Here is an 8,756-nt window from a genome sequence, read left to right on the forward strand (position 1 = left end):
GGGTTTAAAGCTCTCAAGCAAATCTGTAAGAGGTGGATCAAGGCCCACTCTGCATCAGAGCTGATTGTAGGTGGATGTTTAATGAGCAGATGATGTGTCTTCCTGAACAGAGAAAAAGATCTTTGAAATGTAAATGTAAATTGACATTCACTTACCTCTCCAAAGCTCAGCCTTTATATGTGATTGTGTGCTTTATACTGGCATGCTAGGAAGAAGAAAAGAGTTCGGCAGCAGCAGGAAGATTCCAGGGCTCTGTGGCATAGACTGATGCCTTACACTGCACTGGAATTGAGATAAGTGTGACAACTGAGCTGGGCCCATTCACTTAGATTTGCACAGGAAGAGTACTCTGGGGAAACTCCCTGGTGTCCAGTGACTATCGGGTCTCTTACTCTCTGCACTGTAATCAGGGATTTAATAATTAAGCCAAGGAGAAAAAGTTTTAGTGTGTTTCCCAGTAAGGATGGAAAGGCACCCTGGAAAGGCCTCTAGGAAACTGGCAGGCCCCTAATTTGGTTGATGTTTCACTGTAACATCCCTGTAACTCCTGGAGAGCATCCTGCCAGAGCAAACATCTCTTATTTTACCTTGAGGAGAGTGAGTTATGCTTGCTCAGCGCTTGGGAATAGAGATAGCAATTGGTTCAGGTCCTCTGAGGCTGACTTCACCTCATAGCATACTTGAGCTTGAGGCCATGCTATGGGGGGCCACATGTCAGTTCCCAGTCATCTCCTTGTGGATGGTTTGTGTCCATGGAAACTTAGCACAGCTCTGCCTTCCAGTGTTTTCCCTGAAGCTGAATGAAAGCTGAGAGAAATTAAGGGAGGAAGAGGGAACATTCTAACTCTATTTTTTTTTTTTTTTTGACAGGCAGAGTGGACAGTGAGAGAGAGAGACAGAAAGGTCTTCCTTTGCCGTTGGTTCATCCCCCAATGGCTGTTGCGGCCGGCGCGCTGCAGCCGGCAGACATTCTAACTCTTAACAATATACTCAGCTCTCCTTAAAATATTGTAGACTCCTTGGGTTTTGATGATCCTCTTTAGAGCTGGCACTCAAAGGTGACCAGGACCCAGAGAGGCCTTTAGTCCTTACCTCTAGGACATGCGCGGTGCTTCTAATGCTGCTTGAGGCAGCAGGGGATTTCAGCTTTGCATATTGGAATGCAAATGACCACCTGAAATGCAGCTTCTTGTTTGCACTCTTACTATGGTATCTGCATTTATAGAACACTCTTTGATATTGTTTAAAAGATTTACTAATTTATTTGAGAAGCAGAGTTACAGAGAGGCAGAAGCAGAGAGAGAGAGAGAGAGAGAGAGAGTGAGAGAGAGAGAGACAGAGAAAGCTTTCATCACAGGTTTACTGCCCAGTTGGCTGCAACAGCCACAGCTGTGCTGATCCGAAGCCAGAAGCCAGGAGCTTCTTCTGGGTCTCCCAGTGGGTGCAGAGGCCCAAGGACTTGGGCCATCTTCTACTGCTTTCTCAGGTCACTGCAGAGAGCTGGATCAGAAGTGGAGCAACTGGGAGTTGAACATTGCCCATATGGGATATGGGTACTGCCGGTGGCATCTTTACCCGCTACACCATAGTACTGATCCTACTTTTTGATTTTAAAAGACCAAGAGTGAGAATGAGTTTATGGGCACTTTAGCTGTGGGAGGTACCACACACATATTTCTAGTCCTTTCTAATTTACTTTTACTTTTCTAGGGGGTCATATTCCTTTTCTTCTGAATCCTTTGGATAAGATAAAGAAATCAGCATTTCTTTATTTAATACCCTCTAAGATTTCTCCAAATCAGGAGCCATGAAGTATAATTACCAGGTTCTTGACCTCAGGATCATGGTGAGAATAAAGAGTAAACACACATATACAACAGGTAGCAAAAGACATTCTGTTACCATTTGGCATAAGTGGGTAAAATACAGAACAATATATACACAAAAAAATCCCCTTCTAACTCCTTTCTCCATCTCTTTAACACAAGTAAGATTTCCATTAGACAGTTAAACAGAATAAAACCATGTTGCCTATGCATAAATGCATATCTAATATAAATAAAATTGACATTTTAAGCTACTGCCTTAAATATGTTATTCTTCAAAAATTCCTTGATGTTCCTTTAAGATTGATTTGCACAACCATTTTAGTTTATTCCATGATTATGATAGCTCCCTATGTTTAGATAGCAAGTTGAAGTAAGAAAACAATTGGTTCAAGCATCCATGCCATTTTGCACCTCAAATATAAAATGAATTTTTTTGGCTGCACTATCAATAGCAGCCACTGAATCAAAGCCCAGGATTCTTCAATTCTAATCAGAGGCTTTTATTTTCTCTACCACTTTGTAGCTGTATTGCTCTTGGATGCAACACTATAATTGCTAAGCTGTTTCATCTGAAAATGACAAAATAATAGACTCTAGGGTTATTGTGAGTGTATAAAGTATATATAGAGTATAGATTATGTAAAATGCTTAGCTCTGGTCTTCAGAAGTTATCTTCATTAGATTTTGGTGTGGAAAATGGTTCCTCCCATTCTGCTATTGGACTAGAGGATACACAAAGTGAATGACAGCCAAAGCGTCAGAACTGTTTCCTAGAATCTTAACATGCTTCCATAAGTGATTTCTTGCTGGTTGTTCTGTAGAAGTTTAGAGAAAGCAGGAAGAGTCAAATTAATATCTCATTACACTTACATTTAGATACATCTTTTGTGGTTATTCATTTAATGCTCTTAAGCTCATAAACTTGTACATGGCCTATTAATCCTGTAGCAGAACTATGCAGTCTAAAAATAAAGTAATTGGGCCAGCACCATGGCTCAGTAGGTTAATCCTCCACCCACCTGCAGCACTGGCATCCCATATGAGTGCCAGTTTGAGTCCCAGCTGCTCCACTTCCAATCCAGCTCTCTGCTATGGCCTGGGAAGGCAGTGGAATTTGGCCCTTGTCCTGGGCCCCTGCACCCACATGGGAGACCTGGAAGAAGCTCCTGGCTCCTGGCTTTGGATTGGCGCAGCTCTGGCCATTGCAGCCATTTGGGGAGTGAACTGTTGAAGGAAGACTTTTCTCTCTGTCACTCCTTCTCACTGTCTGTAACTCTACCTCTCAAATAAAATAAATAAAATCTTTAAATAAGATAATTTATTTATTTGAGTCATAATGAGATAAATATATAGAAAGGAGGCTTCCATTTTTTGGTTCATCCCCTTTAAATACCCTCAGTGGCCAGGACTGCAATTTTGCTGAAGCTAGGCACCAGGAACACAATCTTGGTCTCTCACATGAATGGCAGGGACCCAATTCCTTGAGCAATCACCACTGCTTCCCTTGATCCATGCCAGCAGGAAGCTGGAGTCAGGATCTGGGACCTGGAATCTAGCCTAGGCATCCTAATATGGGAGGTGGGCATCCAAACTGCCAGGCTAATTATTCATTTCACTAAATTTACTGTGCAGAAAGGGCAGTTGCTTTTTGTTGGACTGAGTTGGAGTTTTAATACTAGTTTTAATATAGAACCTACCTATAGATTCAGCTTTTAAATAAAATACTCATTCTGAACTATATAGTTGTACTTGAGCTGCACATATGGGATAATTAATCAAAACATCTGTTCTTTGCCTCTAGTGCTTCATTAATTGTTTCTTGTTGCTGGTATTTTCACAAGGGGAATTCCTGGGGCCAAGAAAATGGAGGTTCTAGCGACTATTTAGTAAAAGAATAGATGAAAATTTGCAAACTGAGAAAATGATTTATTAACTTTCACTAGGTTTTTCCAGACCTTCCCTGGGCAGTAAAAAATAATTTATCAAACCTCTTTTCAGGAGGGAATTCAAATCTTCCTCCAACAAATGGTTTCTGGATAATCTAAGTGAGAATTGTTTTAAATTAAATACATGAATGAGCTAAGGGGGTACTTGAAGAAACACAATATAATCAGTGTTAGTTTAGAAACTCAAGATGGGAACCTATATTATTAATTGGTTATTTTCTTTCAAGATGCTTTTTACACTTGGGGAATAAGTTCATAACTATATACTCCAGTATTTCAATAAATTTTATTGGAGTTATTTCCTGAGGTCATGTCATAAAATAATATTTAATAGTTTTTTTTAACAGTGGCATCTGCCCCACCCCAAAATCTCAGAGGTCCAGAGTCACAAAGTAACCTGAAGGATTTTCAAAATTTACTTCTTTTTGGAAAAGACATATGTAGAAACTCTAGATTTGGGTTACCTTAAAAGAACACAATAGTTCCTTTTATTTATTTTTCTTAATATTATGATTTGCTAACTTTTTATTATTTTTTATTTAATTATGTTTATTAATATTATTGATAAATTAATAAAAAGCCAGGAATATTCATTTTTCAGGAAATCCACTGGCAGCATATAACAAGTTAAAACAGCTCCTAAAGAGTCAATTACTGTGCTCCTGAGATGAGAAGTCCTTCTAGAAATAAAACTGTTATGATTATTTCCACTTAGTCTAATTTCAGGTGTATGGAAACTCACTGGAGAGTTTGCCAATACTTAATGGATTGTATTGTTGGTTGTTGTTGTTGGAGACACATAAGCTTTTTGACACATCTGACAAAATTCCTTTCGTTGAAAGGTCAAAACAATGAGAAATGGTAAATTCACTACAATGAGTACAGTAAGTAGTTTTGTATGACATATATGAGACTTCCACTGATGTGGAACAAAATCAAACCATTTAAAAATTATTGAATTTGGGTGAAAATAACGTCTCCTTGACAATTTCCAGATGGGCATAGACATTGTAGACAAATGAATGAGAATGTATTAATTCTACATTAAAACTTTAATCATTTTAGTTTAGGGAAAGTCCTATTGCTATTTAGGACAATTGGTTACTCTAAGAATCTATCTGGATATATTTGGGGAGAAATGCTTTTCCAAATCGTTTATGGAAAATAGAATTTAAAAAGATAATGTGCATTTTGAACTTTTTGAAGCCCCTCATATGTCATTAAATCTTTTTGCCTCTAAGATTAGATTTACCTTCAATTAAAGGGTTAACTTTGAGATATTTTCTGGGGAGATGAATATTTTGGAGTGATATTTCTCTGAAGGTTGCATTATGTCAAGATTGAGAAGTGTTTCTGCTTTACAACTAATCTATGCACAAATGTGCTATTTTTTGAGACCACAGTCTGTGCCATTATTAATTCATTGTCTGTCAGCACCACATCTTCTCTTCAATACTGTCCTGTGATAATAGAGGGAATTCCTTTAAGTCACCTCCCTTCACAGTCATCATGGCATTAAACTTTCTGAGTAGAGGGCACTGGAGGGATATGACAGGAGAAGGCACTCACCCACTGTTTTCTGTGTGGCAGAGGGACTTGGGGCTGGGAGATCTCAGCAGTGTTGGATGGCAAACATCTGATAGAAGTCTGTCCAGTCATGGGCCCGAGACTCTGGCCACCTTGTAGCCTCACATAGTGATACCTTTTCTGAGCATCTTTTGAACCAGGAACAGGTGCCTCAAGGGATTTCTACTGACACCATTATCCTTTGGGCAAAGGCCTCTTAACTCCATGGCTCCCAGATTCCAACCCCTCCCCGCCACCACCTTTTGTCCTCCCTAGAGGGATCTGGCTCCTTCTGCAAGCCTACATCAATGGTTGCTGATTATTTGCTCTTAGTCTCCACTCTGAAGTTTTGCTTCCTGTATGCCCAATCTCTGCAAACTAACTCCATTTTGGAAAAAACAGTAAACATTTCTGGTCTCTTTGAGCTGCAATATATCTTCTCTAAGACTTGAGATAAAGCCTTGGGGCGGGAACCACCTTCCAAGTTTTTTCTTCCTATAGTACTGTCTCTTAGCCCTGGGATTCCATTTAGTGTTTCTTTATATTCTGTGACCTTTCATTTATCATAGCTTAATTATTTATGTTAATCTTCATCTGTTTAACCCATTGTGTGACTTCTGTCTCCTCGTGGGACCAAGATAGCTACATAGTCAAATCTCAATTGTTTGTCGAATTGTAAAAAGGAGACTTCTAGGTAACACTGGATTAAACTGGAAGATGATTTTTATGGATGCCAACACAGTATAATGATTGCAATGTCTGTGTTGGGTCTGCAGACAGTTCATGTTGTGGTGGTGCTGGGAATGGTCTGCAGATGTACACTATGTGGTTAGTGCTTTGGGAAGCTACTTCACTGTGTATGTTTGAACAAGAGGACTAATGGAGTCTCAAAGGCAATGCCTGGGAAGAGATGACACATGGAGTAAGAGTGAACAAACCAGTCATTTATTTATCATTCACTGAGTACCCATTATGTGTTGAGATACTGTTCTCTGTATGTTTCTAGGTTCTGAAAATGCAGATGAAACAAAACAAATCCACCTTTCATACAAGTATTAAAATTCACATTGTACCCAATAAATAAGTTTAAGTATTGTTAAAAAAGATATGTGTGTATGAGTGTGTGTGTGTTTTATGTAGGGACAGGAGGAGTTTGGGGCTATGAGTTCTATGAAACCAGCTATCTTGAAAAAATTTAAGTTAAGACATCCTACTTTTGAACAAATCCTTCAAAAAGATTTTGCTGTCTCTAAATAATAACAGGTGAGTGAAAATTAGACCTAGGCAGTGTGTAGAGTTGGCTTTGAATTTCTCATTAATTAAGAGATCTCATGACCTTGTTGTTCGAATTACACTGCTGGGGGGATTTGATCATTAGTGAAATGAAACATGGAGCTATAACCACTCTCTTAAGGAGCAGAGTCTTAGAAAGGGTCACTACTACAATTACCTCCTGCCCACGGAAGCATCAGTAAGGCTGACCTCACTTCTTGGATTCTTGCAGCATTTTTTTCTGGAGAATTTACCCACTTGGCGCTCTGAATAATTAATTGTGAGAGGCCATAAATCTGTTATCAGGATATTTTTGATACAGGGCATTTTAGCAGGGTTCTTCAGGATAGTCAGTTGTTCATTTTGGTCCAAGTCACCAGAAGGTTTGACTTGTTCGAGGGGCTTGCATGTTTTCTTGAAGATAACTGGTTCTCTTTAAAAAATAAACTAGTGAAAGAATATTTTGGATTCTTTTTGTTTATGTGGAAGTGCAATAATGTGCCATATTTTTCATTTTCTTTATTTTTCCACGTCATTTGTCTTTGGAACTAGGACTCCTTTTTGCCTTCTACCTTTGTCTCTTCATTTCCTCCAAAGTCGGAAGATGGTCAGTGGAGGAGGAAATCCTCTGTAAGGACCACATTGTGATAGGAAATAGGTTCACAATGTTCTTTTCCCCTTCCTACACTTCAATTTTTCCTTAGATAAATCTCAGCCAAGCAGTGGGGATTTAGCCTAGTGGTTGACTCCATTTAAGGCGCATGTCCCAAATTGAAGTGTGTGGGTTTCATACCCAGCTGCAGTTCCTACATCATACACAAGTCGTATGCTTATTAGGATCATAGTCGCCTATATTTTCATTATCTTCTATTTATTTATTCCTTTTAAAATTTGGTTCTGAGTGCAGAAATTGACATACTCTGTAGACCCAGTAAAGGTGAAGTTACTATTATCAAATGAGAGTCTTGATACATAGAACTCAGAACTGCCCCAGACATGAAATGCAGTTATTCAGAGAATGGAATAGGATAACTGTTTTTATAACGGCACAACTCCTTTTCTGTGGAGTCCATTAAGACTGGAGAAAAGAGGACTCATCTTGAGAGAACTTGAGTCTAGTGCCAGCTTTGCTAATAATGTCTGTATGAGCTCAGTAAAGTCAGTTGCCTGCTGAGTCTTGCTTTCATCATGTGCAGTGAGAGGATTGCATTGGACGTCCTCGAAGATGCTTCCAGTGACCACACGATTCCATCTCCTTTGGGCATTTAGTTTCCATGTCTGTGAGATTATTACTAGCCACATACAAACCAAGGGAAAGGCACACTGAAGTGTTTTTCTAGAATCAGATTTGTGGTCAAATTAAGTTTCCCAGGCTCTTCAAATTTATATATTGATATAGCTTGCTGTATAGGTCCAACACTCAGAGCAACAGCACAGCTGCACAATTTTTTTTCTTCAGGAATAGGGTGAATAAATGTGATGATTAGACAGTTTATCTTGATTTCTGAGAAAAAGCAATTGTATCCAGGAGCTTTAAAACAGTCAGTCCTTTTTATATGACAGAAATGAGGTTGAGTGAAAGCAGTAATTAGAGGATGTTTTCTTGAACTGAATCCATAATCCCATATTACACTTCTGTTAAAGATATACAAGTTTTTTTAAACTATTTTATTTGTTTGAAATAGAGTTACAGAGAAAGATAGAGCCAGAGAAAGAGAGAGAGATTTTCCATTCTGCTGGTTTACTTCCCAAATTACCACAATGGCCAGAGCTGAGCTGATCCAAAACCAGGAGCCAGAAGCTTCTTTTGGGTCTCCCACATGTGTGGATACAGGGGCCCACGGAGTTGAGTCATCTGCTGCTTTCCCAGGCCATAGCAGAGAGCCAGATCAGAAGAGGAACAACTGGGACTTGAACCAGTGCCAACATGGGATGCTGGTGCTGCAGGCTAGGCTTTAACCCACTGTGCCACAGTGCCGGCCCCATGTATATAACTTCTCTTTTTAAAGATTGATTTATTTATTTGAAAGTCAAAGTTATACAGAGAGAGGAGAGGCAGAGAGAGAGAGAGGCAGAGAGAGAGAGAGAGAGGTCTTCCATCTGCTGGTTCACTCCCCAACTGACCACAATGGCCGGAGCTGCA

This window comes from Oryctolagus cuniculus, chromosome 5 (assembly GCF_964237555.1).
Source record: "Oryctolagus cuniculus chromosome 5, mOryCun1.1, whole genome shotgun sequence".
NCBI lineage: Eukaryota > Metazoa > Chordata > Mammalia > Lagomorpha > Leporidae > Oryctolagus > Oryctolagus cuniculus.